Genomic DNA, 13,745 nt, shown 5'->3' on the forward strand with positions numbered 1-13,745 from the left:
AAAAAAAAAAAAAAAAAAAAAAAAACAATTAGCCAGACATAGCAGTGCATGCCTATAGTCCTGGCTACTGGCTACTCTGGGAGATCCAGGCTACAGTGAGCTGTGATTGCACCACTGCACTCCAGCCTGGGTAATAGAGGAAAAGCCTGTCTCAAAAAAAGAAAATGAAAAAATAGTTGTTTATAGAGTTGGAGTCTCACTGTTTTGCCCAGGCTGGTCTTGAACTCCTGGGCTCAAGTGATCTTCCTGCTTTAGCCTCCCAAAGTGCTGGGGCTGCAGGTGTGAGCCACTATACCCGGCCAGTTTAAAGATCTTACTTGGCTTTTATTGACAATTCTAGAATTGAGCATAAAAAACGATGAGTGTTCCGATAAGCTGAGCAGAGGAGGTTGGATTTAGAAACAGAAAAGACGGGAGAGAAGTAGAAACAGAGAATGAAAAGTGGATTGGTGGTTTCAAATTTCCTTTCCATGTTAAGGTTAAAGTAGAGAAGATTTTCTTATCATACCAGCTCAAACCGACCAGCTCAAATAGCTTGGGGACTGGGCTATTATTTCATTCTCAATTTCTGGGAAGGTCAGATAAACAACTTATTTTCAACTCGGTGGGGTGGAGCTTCAGCATGAGTGACTATTTTGGTTTGGTCTGTCAGGCCTAGTGCAGGAGCTCAGTCCAAACCAATGGCCTCTTCTAAATTTTATTTAATAGCAGTAAGTCTAAGGAGTGACCTGGCCTCTATTTTTTTTTTTTTTGAGATGGAGTCTCACTCCGTCGCCCAGGCTGGAATGCAGTGGTGTGATCTTGGCTCACTACAACCTCTGCCTCCCGGGTTCAAGAGATTCTCGTGCTTCGGACTCCCTAGTAGCTGCCCCCATGCCAGGCTAATTTTTGTATTTTTGGTAGAGATGGAGTTTTGCCATGTTGCCCAGGCTGGTCTCGACCTCCTGACCTCAAGTGATCCACCCACCTTGGCCTCCCAAAGTGCTGGGATTACAGGCGTGAGCCACTGCACCTGGCCCTGGCCTCTATTTTTAATAAACTCTCTAAATGATTCCCACGCTTACTGAAGTTTGAAAACAAAGGGGTATACATTATTTTGAGTCCCTCACCCCCAGCACCACTCCTTCCCATGAAGCCTATTCAGTCATGCTCTGAAGGAAGAGCCCCATCTGACTCAGGTTATGGCCTTCCTCCTGAAGGGCCAGGCAGAAGGACGGCTGAGTACAGAGGATGTCTCGGTGGAGCACATCTACTTTAGGATCCTGGAGATTCTGCTGCAAGTTGGAATCAGACTCTCAGGAAAAGGAATCAGAATTCACATTGGTCAGTGTCTGCTGTATCAAGCGATGTGCATGCTGTGCATTTTTATGTGGTTTAATCCGTGAGGGAGGTATAACCACTGTCATTTCATAGCTGAGAAAATTGAGGCTAAAAGAGGACTGGGGCCAAAGAGTCACACTGGTATTCAAACTCAGGCCTGCCTGGCTCCAATGTCTACCCCCAAATAGTACGCAATGGGCAGGGAACATGTTCAGCTTGTGTGACTTGGCTGTGAGCTCGAGCTGCTGCAGCCACAGTGCAGTGCTGTTTGCTCCATCATCACTGTGTCTGGAACAGTGGGAGGGACGGGACAGCTCTGTGCTGCCAAGTAGGAGCACAATCAGCTCCCAGATGCTGCTTCCTGAAGCACTACTTTCTCAAAGCCTCCCTGGGGAATCAGCAGTCCTGCTGAATGTGTCCCTGTCTCTCTGTAGAGTGTGCTGATCTCAGATCCCGGAGGTACAGCCTGGCCAAAGGTTCTGGAGATTGTTGGAACCTCCATATCTAATGCTGAATCTAGCTTGGCTGATGCCAATTTGACCTTCTTCTGATGTGGTGAATGTCCCCTGGATGGCTCTCTGGTCCTGAGTCCTGTCTGCAAGGCCAGGGAGGGCTGGGTAGGAGAACAGCCCTTCTGTTCAGGGCTGGCGTAAAGGAAGATGGGCTGAAATAGAAAAGGTGTCACTCAGGGCTTTCTGAGTAAACCAAAGCTAAATCCAACAGGAACAGTGGGAAAATAAATAGAAGGAATATAAAAATCAGCAGCTGGAACTTTGACAGTAGGTCAGAACAGAGTGGAATAGGTGATGGGAGGTGATTTACGGATGAGTCCATGAGGCCACAGCTTGGCCAACACACCTGGAGCGCATCACAGGGCAAGAATAGGAGCTTGGAGGAAATATGTGCACCTGGCCAAACTGTGCTTTACTTCCATGAGTTTGTTTGTTCATCCAAGGTGGAGTCGGCAGTGTGACATGACACTAATGGAAGGGACAGGACAGGACAGGAAGGTAGTGGTGTTGTCGGGAGAAACTAGTCAAGTGTAAATTCACCTTTTAGTCCAGCGTCTGGTCCTCAGTCTTTCAGGCAAGAAACTCAGTATTGTCAGTGCCCTGGGATTCATCCTGCTTGGAGACTAACCCCAGCTACACTTTTAAGGACTGGTATATAAGATAAAAGCCTATCTATTTATTTAAAAGAGATTATCCTCTTCCAGGGCCTGGAATGTTCTAATCTCCCTTTCCTAGTATGGAAGAACTGGTGATGATGAATTAGAAGAATTAACAATCAAGGGCCTGGTGGCTCAGTCCTGTAATCCCAGCACTTTGGGAGGCTGAGGAAGGGTGGATCACCTGAGGTCAGGAGTTCCAGACCAGCCTGGCCAACACGGTGAAACCCCGACTCTAATAAAAATACAAAAATTACCTGGGCATGGTGGTGGGCGCCTGTAATCCCAGCTACTTGGGTGGCTGAGGCAGGAGAATCCCTTGAACCCAGTAGGCGGAGGTTGCAGTGAGCAGAGATCATGCCACTGTGTGACAGACCGAGATTCCATCTCAAAAAAAAAAAAAAAAAAAATCAAGGGCCATTTTATGAGCATGAGTTGCTGCAAAGAGCTGGCTAGGAAATGCACATGCCCAAGGAAAGGTCCATGCTTCACAAGGGAGAGTTCCTCTCTGATGACGAACTACTGATGCTCCCAAGATTCGGTGTCTTCCCTGGACAGGGCTGGATATTATCAGCCAATGTTTGTATCTTCAACACTTCTTTTTCTGTGCTTCTGTATCGAAGTTGCTGTATGCGAAGTCACATTTTTTTTTCTTTTTTCTTTCTTTTTTGTTTTTTTTTTTTGAGACGGAGGTCCCGTACGTCTTGTACCCAGGCCTGGAGGTGAGTGGCCAGACTCAGCTCACTGCAAGCTCCGCCCCGGGTTCACGCCATTCTCCTGCCTCAGCCTCCCGAGGTAGCTGGGAACTACAGGCCGCCGCCAGCCTTCGGGCTGTAGTTTTTGTATTTGTTTAGTAAGACGGGTTTCACGCGTGTTTAGCCAGGGTGGTCTCGATCTCCTGACCTCGTGATCCGTCCAGCTCGGCCTCCCAAAGTGCTGGGATTACAGGCTTGAGCCACCGCGCCCGGCCTTTTTTTCTTTTTTCTCGAGATGGAGTCTCGCTCTGTCTCCCAGGCTGGAGCGCAGTGGTATAATCTCAGCTCACCACAAACTCCGCCCCCCGAATTCAAGCGATTCTCCTGCTTCAGCCTCCCGTGCAGCTGGGATTACAGGTGCGTACCACCATGCCCAGCTAATTTTTGTATTTTTAGTAGAGATGTGGTTTCACAATGTTGTCCAGGCTGGTCTCAAACTCCTCAAATGATCTTCCTGGCTTGGCTCCCCCAAGAGTTGCATAATTTAACTTGTGCTCCAACTTTGTTGTGCAGATGAAATAGGTTTTCCTATCATTTTGTCTATAGCTGCTCTGGTCTTCTCTTAAGCCACCACTCACTTGGTTAGTTGTTGTCGTTGGTGGTGAGGATGATCGAAATGTCCTATCTGGTTTAAAGCATGGTAATGCTGATCATTGACACAATTCATTTAGCTATGTTCAGTTTCTCTTGGATGAATTCTCTCAATAATCTCCCTGTCTTCCTGCTGCTTCTCCTAATGTGGTGAACAGATGTATGGAGGAGAGTAGTATGGCTTATAAGTGTTCACCACAGCAGGAAGAGCCACGGGCCCCTGCTGGGTCCCCTGCCTTCTCTCTCCTTCGTCCACCTGTTTTCTGTGTGCTCTGCTGGCTTCTAAAGCTGCAGACTGTAGCAATTAGCATGTGGTCCTGAACTGAAGGTCCTGCAGGTCCTGCACTGGTCCCGTGGTCCTGCACAGCCTTGGCAATGCATCTTGGGAACACTGGCCCCCTTTCCATGACAGACATGACTTGCCCTCAGCTCTGTGAACCCTGAGCATCTGCTTTGTCCCCTACTTGTCGCCTGCCCTGGTGGTGAAACCTGCCCAATTGTCCCATACAACTAATGTTTATAGTTTCTTCTGAATAAACATATGAATTAACCCTCTTAGTCTTAAAACTTCAGTAAGTTCCATTTGTCTTCTCTGAGTTCCATTCTAGGAAACCAACCATCATGCTTCCCATAGTATCAGAAAGCTGAAACTTGCCAGATCGCTGCATCAGGACAGTGAGATACCAGACACCTCACCCATCATGACTGTCTAACCCACCACCTGCTTCCTGTTGACCAACTCCTCTTCCTCACGCCTCCCTAATTCCTGTTTTCCTGCATGTAGCTTCATTTCTTCCTTGCTATATGAACCCCTAATTTTAGTTGATCAGGGAGATAGATTTCAGACTGATCTCCCAATTCCTTGGCTGTAGCCCCCAATTAAAGCCTTCTTTCCTGGTAATACTCACTGCTCCAGTGATTGGGTTTCTGTGTGGCCAACAGTAGGACCTAGACTGAAGCCCTGGTGTTGTAGTAACAGTGGCCTGCTGCAGCCTATGCAGTGGGGCTTCTCTTAGTTCAGACTCGTGTCCTCTCTCATTAGTTACACCATAATTGTCTCCGAATAGCCTCTCTACCTATGGCCTCCTCCAGTCTCTTCCTCACAGCTGCAGAGCATCTTTCTAAAATACCCAGAAGATCATAAAAAATTCTTAAGAGCTTCCAATTTTCTTTTCTTTTTTTTTGAGACAGAGTCTTGCTCTGTTTCCTAGGCTGGTGTGCAGTGGCACGATCTTGGCTCACTGCAACCTCTGCCTCCCATGCTCAAGTGATTCTCCTGCCTCAGCCTCCCGAGCAGCTGGGATTACATGCTCCCACCACCACGCCCTGCTAATTTTTATAGTTTTAGTAGAGATGGGGTTTCACCATGTTGGCCAGGCTGGTCTCGAACTCCTGACCTCAAGTTATCCACCCACCTCGGCCTCCCAAAGTGCTGGGATTACAGGCATGAGCCACCATGCCCAACCTCAATTTTCAATAGGATAAACTTTCAGCTGCTTAGTCTGGTATAAGTAAGACTTTAAACAATTTGGCTTTCCTTTACTTTCCAGCCTTATTTCTATTTTTCCTGCCTCACATGGACATCTAACATAATACACCCTTTTAGGACCCCATGTGCTATTTTTTCTGCCTTAAATTTTCTTTTCTTCTCATTATTTAAGGCCTAGCTCAAACGCTTCTCTGTGAAAAAAATTTTTCTTTTTCTTTCTCTTTGCACAGATCTCTAGTATGTCACTTATCACATTTATAAGCAAGCTGAACTATTTTAAATTAAACTTAAAATTTAAGAAAAATGTTTCTTCAATAAATTATATAGTAATTAAAAACCCAATTAACAACAAATGCTCTTCTCTGTTCACAAGAAGCCACCTCTGGTCATTAAAACAAACTCACTTTAGACACTGACATGTTTATACAATTATAAATTATGAACATCTCAGAGTTGGCTTATTAGACCTGTTTTTCTTTTTCTCTTTCTTTTTCTTTTGATACAGGGTCTCCCTCTGTGTCCGGAATTGGTGGGTTCTTGGCCTCACTGACTTCAAGAATGAAGCCGCGGACCCTTGCAGTGAGTGTTACAGTTCTTAAAGATGGTGTGTCCGGAGTTTGTTCCTTCAGACGTTCAGATGTGTCTGGAGTTTCTTCTTTCTGGTGGGTTCATGGTCTTGCTGTCAGAAAAGAAGTTGCAGACCTCCCTGGTGAGTGTTAGAGCTCTTAAAGGCAGCGCGTTTGGAGTTCTTCGTTCTTACCCGTGGGTTCGTGGTCTCGCTGGCTTCAGGAGTGAAACTGCAGACCTTTGCTGGGAATGTTACAGCTCATAAACGCAGCATGCACCCAAAGAATGAGCAGCAGCAAGATTTATTGCAAAGAGCAAAAGAACAAAGCTTCCACTGTATGGAAAAGTAGCTGAGAAAACCGCCACTGGCTGGCTCAGGCAGCTTTCTTTTATTCCCTTATCTGGCCCCACCCACATCCTGCTGATTGGTCCATTTTGCAGAAAGCTGATTGGTCTATTTTACAGAGAGCTGATTGGTGTATTTACAAACCCTGAGCTAGACACAGAGTGCTGATTGGTGTATTTACAATCCTTGAGCTAGACACAGAGTCACAGAGTGCTAGTCCTCCAAGTCTCCACTAGGTTAGTTAGATACAGAGTACCAATTGGTGTATTCACAAACCCCCGAGCTAGACACAGAGTGCTGATTGGTGTATTTACAAACCCTGAGCTAGACACAGGGTGCTGATTGGTGCACATACAATCCTCCAGTTAGATGTAAAAGTTCTCCAAGTCCCCATCCGGTTCAGGAGCCCAGCTGGCTTCACCCAGTGGATCCTGCGCGGGGGCTGCAGGCGGAGCTGCCCACCAGTCCCGAGCGGCGCCTGCACTCCTTAGCCCTTGGGCTGTCATGGGACCGGGTGCTGCGGAGCAGAGGGCGGCGCCCATCAGGGAGGCTCAGGCCTTGCGGGAGCCCACCACAGGGGAAGGAGCTCAGACATGGCGGTCTGCAGGTCACGAGTCCTGCCCCGCGCGGAGGCAGCTAAGGCCGAGTGAGAATCTGAGTGTGGCGCTAGGGGGGCCGGCACTGCTGGACCGCAACCTCCGAAGCTGCTGGCCGGGGTGCTAAGCCCCTCACTGCCCTGGACCAGCGGTGCCGGCCCGCAGCTCAGTGTGCGGGGCCCGCCCAGCCCGCCTCCGCGCCCGCGGGAACTCACACTGGCCCGCAAGCGCAGCCCGGTTCCCGCCCGCGCCTCTCCCTCCACACCTCCGGGCAAGCAGAGGGAGGAGGCTTGGGCCTCAACCAGCCCAGAGAGGGGCTCCCACGGTGCCTGGCGGGCTGAAGGGCTCCTGAAGTGACGCCATAGTGGACGCCAAGGCCGAGGAGGCGCTGAGAGTGAGGGCTGCTAGCACACTGTCACCTCTGACCTCTGTCACCCAGGCTGGAGTGTAGTGGCAAGATCTTGGCTCACTGAAACCCCTGCCTCCTGGACTCAAGCCATTCTCCTACCTCAGCCTCCTGGGTAGCTGGGACTACAGGCATATGCCACCATGCCCAGGTAATTTTTTGTAGTTTTTGTAGTGATGGAGTTTCACCATGTTGCCCAGGCTGGTCTCAAACTCCTGAGCTCAAGCGATCTGCCTATCAAAATGTTGGGATTACAGGCGTAAGCCACCACTCCTGGCCTTTATTCGAGTGCTTTTGGTCACAAATAACAGGATATTGGTTTCAACAGCAAAAACAGTACATTAACAAAAAAGTCAGAGCTGGGCATGGTGGCTGATGCCTGTAATCCCAGCACTTTGCGAGGCTGAGGCGGGCAGATCACCTGAGGTCTGTAGTTCGAGACCAGGCTGACCAACAAGGTCTGTCATTGGTTTCTTGGGCTCTCCACTTTAGCAAAGAAATCACCTAAATCTAAGAGACCTCTAACTTCTCTCTTACGGCAGTCTTCCTCTTTTAGATTCTTCCTCCAGAATAGATTTTTAAAAACCATCTTTATCAAGATATAATTCACATACCATAAAATTCACCCATTTAAAGTGTACAATTTGATGGTTTTAGTATATTCACAGAACTGTGCAATTACCACCAAAATCCAGGTTTAGAACATTTCCATCATCTCCAAAAGGAACTCCCACCCCAGAGGAGTCAATCCTATCTGTACCCCAAACCCCACCACCAGGCAACCACTCATTTAATTTCTATTTGAGCAAAAATGTTTAAAAGAGCCAGATTTTCTGCTGGAAAGTCAGTAGAAAACACTATAAAAATGAGCTGCAGGGTAGATACTTAAATTTAAATATATCATGAAAGGCAATTCATCTGCTGTAGGAGAGTTTTTTGTGAAGGAACTGATTCCATACTGCACGTAGTGAAAGCAAAATTTCTAAGCACTTTATTTCTTTCCTCATTGCACTGTCCTAAATAATTATGCTGTTTTCTAAATCGTGGCTGTCTTATAGTTCAGCCTTTCTTTAAGGTAAGTGAGATTTATAAAGACATAAAGTAGATATAAAATTACAAAACTCAAAAAGAAACTCAAGGTCTGGGGCCGGGCACAGTAGCTCACGCCTGTAATCCCAGCACTTTAGGAGGCCAAGGAGGGCGGATCACCTGAGGCCAAGAGTTCGAGACCAGCCTGACCAATATGGTGAAACTCGGTCTCTACTAAAAGCACAAAAATTAGCCAGGCGTGGTGGCAGGGTAATCCCAGCTACTCCGGAGGCTGAGGCAGGAGAATCACTTGAACCTGGGAGGTGGAGGTTACAGTGAGCCAAGATCATGCTACTGCATTCCAGGCTTGGCAATAAGAGCAAAACTCCCATCTCAAAAAAAGAAAAAGAAAGAAATTGAAGGTCTGATGATAGGTAAGGCTTTAATTAAAAACAAAAACAAAATTTACCCAATGCCAGAAGCGGCCAGACAAGCTGCTCATTGACAGTGACACTGGAGTCACATGACTTTTCTTTTCCCCTGGTATCTGTACAGGCCCTGTCCACTTTAAGTGTTATTCACAAGAGATAAATCTACTGAAATGAAAACCAGCAAGGAAGCCTAAGACTCAAGACTAATTGCTTTCATTATTGTTGCAACATTCCCTCTAACTGTTACATCCTCCACTCTGTACCTTTTGTGTTGAGATAAAAGAGAAAACAGGAAATGAGGTTGTTTAGCACAGGCAAACAGCTATCACCAAGAGGTTCCAGGGCGAAGGCTTTCTGGTCAGAGGTTGAGGAGATGTAGAGAAAACCAGATTTGTACCAGATAATAGTAGAAAAGAAAGCTGTGCCCAAACAGAATTGAGGGAACATCCCAGTGAGTTGGCTTTTGATATTGGGTTACTACCACTTAAGGTAGACATCTTATTTGCCCCTCACGACTGCAGATTTGAATCTTGTTCATTTGGTTTCAATCAGGATCAGACTACCAAGTTTCTTTTTTTTGAGCTATTTGTTTTCTTTTGCCTTTAATTATGATTGCTGTAGCAGAAAGACATTTTGTATCAGCTTGCTATTTAAAATGACCCAGTCAGCTGTAGGAGGTGGCTCACACCTGTAATTCTAGCACTTTGGGAGGCCTACCTAGGCTGGTGGATCACTTGAGACCAGGAGTTTGAGACCAGCCAGGCCAACACAGCAAAACCCCATCTCTACTAAAAATACGAAAATTAGCCAGGCATGGTGGCGCACACCTGTAGTCCCAGCTATTCAGGAGGCTGAGCTGGGAGAGTCACTCGAACCTGGGAGGTGGAGGTTGCAGCGAGCGGATATGGTGCCATTGCACTCCAGCCTGGTCAACAGAGCAAGACCCTGTCTCAAGAAATAAAATAAAATAATGAAATAAAGGCGGGGCACAGTGGCTCACGCCTGTAATCCCAGCACTTTGAGAGGCCAAGGTGGGCGGATCATGAGGTCAGGAGATTGAGACCATCCTGGCTAACACGGTGATACCCCATCCCTACTAAAAACAAAAAATTATCCGGGCATGGTGGCAGGCACCTGTAGTCCCAGCTACTCGGGAGGCTGAGGCAGGAGAATGGCATGACCCCGAGAGGCAGAGCTTGCAGTGAGCCGAGATCACGCCACTGCACTCCAGCCTGGGCGACAGAGCGAGACTCTATCAAAAATAAATAAATAAATAAAATGATTGACTATAAAGTTAGCTTTTTCTTATTTTTATTTTATTTTTTGAGATTTACATAAATCACTCATTAAGTGGATGCTTTCGAAACTGAAGGGCTAATCTGATAATCTGGTTTGGTCTGCCAAATTTAATCTGGCCTGGCTTTCTTTTGGTGGGTTGCTTTTTGCTAATTTTTTTACCCATATATCTAAAAGCCATGCTGCTAAATGCTATTACTTAACCTTCACTGGTTACCTTACTGATAACATTTCTGATGTATATGTCACCATGGTAACCGTTGCTTAAGTTGTTTGTCAGGAACTTGAGAGCAGCTCCTGTTCTGTTCAAACCGATTGAGACCACCTCCCCTTCAACTGGACCTGTTCAGATGCATGAGACGTGGCCTTTTGATGTCAGAGGGCCAAAAACTCCACCTTCAAATCATGCTAACACCATTTTCTGAACATGCATCCTGTGAAGAGCCACGAACCCGGACTATGCTTGCACAGATCACTGATTACTTCTTTTTCCCCACTGCCAGTCATCTTTCCCCATTCCTTAGACCACCCCACTTCTCTAACCCATAAATATTCTTAAGCCTTATCTTTGGAGAGGCAGATTTAAGAGCTATTCTTCCATCTCCTTGCTGGGCTGCCCTGGGAATAAATCTTCTCTTGCAAAACCCATTGTCACAGTGATTACTTTACTAGGTTCTGGCAGAGTGAACGTAGTCAGCATCACTTTAATAACCAATAATGTCGGCCAGGTGCGGTGGCTCACCCCCATAATCCCAGCACTTTGGGAAGCTGAGGCAGGCAGATTACAAGGTCAGGAGATTGAGACCATCCTGGCTAACACGGTGAAACTGTGTGTCTACTAAAAATACAAAAAATTAGCTGGGCGTGGTGGTGGGCGCCTGTGGTCCCAGCTACTCAGAAGGCTGAGGCAGGAGAATGGAAAATGGCGTGAAACCGGGAGGCAGAGCTTGCAGTGAGCCGAGATCGTCCCACTGCACTGCAGCCTAGGCGACAGCGCAAGACTCCGTCTCCAAAAAAAAAAAAAAAAAAAACAAAACAAACCAATAATGTCTTCTCTGAAGAAAAGACCCTATTTTCAAATATTTTTTCCAAATTACGAAGTTCATAAATGAGAAAGTAATATTTCTGGTTTCTGGAATGTATGGGCTTCTTACTGATCACAGAGTTTGCTTAGCTGCTATTTTTCTTATCCTTTTGCTATTAAAAAAATATTTTGGCATGCAAAAAAGAGATAGAGAATAATAAACACTCAGGTTCCAAATTTTGCTTAAGAAATAAAACACTACAGGCCAGGTGCAGTGGCTCTCGCCTGTAATCCCAGCACTTTGGGAGGCCAAGGCAGGGGGACCACGTGAGGTCAGGAGTTCAAGATCAGCCTGGCCAACATGGTGAAACCCCATCTCTACAAAAAAATACAAAAATTAGCAAGGCGTAGTGGCAAACGCCTGTAATCCCAGCTACTCAGGAGGCTGAGGCAAGAGAATCACTTGAACCTGGGAGGCAGAGGTTGCAGTGAACCAAGATCACGCCACTGCACTCCAGCCTGGGTGACGGGAGTGAGACTCCATCTTAAACAAACAAACAAAAAACACTACAAACACAATTGGCCCTTTTGTGTATCATTCCCCATTGCATTCCCCACCTTCTCCCCAAAAAGAATCAAATTCATGTCTATTCTCAGGCATATCTTTGCAATTGTGATAAATACTCATATGATGCTCCCTAAACAAAATCAGGTTGTTTCTGCATATTTTAAACTTCAAGATGAGGGAAGGACTACAATTCCTGCCTCAGCTTTGGGTTTTGGAAAGCCAAACAGTGGAATGCCTATTTCAGTGTAGTTTCTGGCACTTGGTTCAGCGGTCGAGGCCCAGTCAATGATCATGTGATTGTGTAGGCAGATCATAGTTATTTAGGCCATGGTAGCAGTTATACAAACAAGACATGTTATTTCAATTTATTGTTAATAGCTGGAAAGTCATTTCCAAACATAGTTAAGCATATTCTAGATGTAACTGGTACTGAAAATATCTTTGTATTCCTGTGTGTGTTGAGATTTTCAGTAGGTTGAAGTACAAATGTATATTTATTATTGCAAGAGGAATATGCTGTAATAATTACTATTTTGAAAGCTGTTAATTTACATACAAAATTATTAAGAACTTTTTAATAGTTAAATAGGGAAATAAATAGTTAAAATATTGACAGTGTATTCGTTGACAATTTTAGGAAGAATGGTAGACTTTCATTGACTTGATAACTCCTTATAAAAATAATATAAGTTAGAATAATAGACATTATATTATAATTTCAATCATTTTACAGTTGCTTGTATACTAGTATCCAAAACAAATAATCTTTAAGAACTCTATTTGACTTTTAGCTTTTAAATTCCGTTTAGATCATGAGTGTTCAAGAAAAAGTGTCATTTGGAAATTATTTTCTCTTTTTTATTTATTTACTTATTTTTTTGAGACAGAGTCTCACTCTGTTACCCAGGCTAGAGTGTAATGGCATAGTCTTGGCTCACTGCAACCTCTGCCTCCTGGGCTCAAGCAATTCTCCTGCCTCAGCCCCCCAAGTAGCTGGGACTACAGGCCTGCGCCACCACGCCAGGCTAATTTTTGTATTTTTAGTAAAGATGGGGTTTTACCATGTTGGCCAGGCTGGTCTCAAACTCTTGACCCCAAGTGATCTGCCTGCCTCATCCCCCCAAGTGCTAGGATTGCAAGCATGAGCCACTGCACCTGGCCTCTTTTTTCTTTATGAGGATACTTTTTTTTTTTTTTTGAGACCGAATTTCACTCTGTTGCCCAGCACGGAGCACAGTGACCCGATCTTGGTTCACTGCAACCACCGCCTCCCAGGTTCAAGGACTTCTTCATTCTCGGCCTCCCGAGTTGCTGGCATTACAGGCAGCTGCCACCATGCCCTGCTTATTTTTGTATTTTTAGTAGAGACGGGGTTTCACCATGTTGGTCAGGCTAGTCTTGAACTCCTGACCTCAAGTGATCTGCCTGCCTCGGCTTCCCAAAGTGCTGGGATTACAGGCGTTAGCCACGGCGCTTGGCCTTTATGAGGATACATTTACGGTAGAATATTAATTTTGTCATCTCAAAATTTCACCAAGAAAAACTCCAAATTCATGTACAACATCTATAACGAATCAGTTTTTGAGTCAAACCTAATACAAATATAAAATATATAAAGAAAAGAAAAAAGTATTAGAGAAAATTAGATGACCCCAAATATCTTGCTCCTCAACTGACCTCAGGTGCAAGGGAGTGTTTTTTTTGGTATCACACATGGGCAGATCGGTGACTACGAGAGCAACACAGCATCTGATAGTGCTAAAGAAATAGTGTTCATGTGCTATGATGCAATTACTACTAAAATTAATAATACAATAGCCATCAATGTTTTAAATATAATTTCAGGTTTCTTCTTCTTCTTCTTTTTTTTTTTTTGAGACAGAGTCTCATTCTGTCGCCCAGGTTGGAGTGCTATGGCGTGATCTCAGCTCACTGTAGCCTCTGCCTCCCGGGTTCAAGTGATTCTCCTGCCTCAGCCTCTCGAGTAACTGGGATTACAGGTGCTCGCCACCATACTTGGCTAATGTTTTATATTTTTAGTGGAGACGGGGTTTCACCATGTTGGCCAGGCTGGTTTGAACTCTTGACCTCAGGTGATTCACCTTCCTTGGCCTCCCAAAGTGCTGGGATTACAGGCGTGAGCCACCTGTAATTTTAAA

The sequence above is a fragment of the Rhinopithecus bieti genome, unplaced genomic scaffold (genome assembly GCF_001698545.2).
Source record: "Rhinopithecus bieti isolate Rb0 unplaced genomic scaffold, ASM169854v2 scaffold_52032, whole genome shotgun sequence".
NCBI lineage: Eukaryota > Metazoa > Chordata > Mammalia > Primates > Cercopithecidae > Rhinopithecus > Rhinopithecus bieti.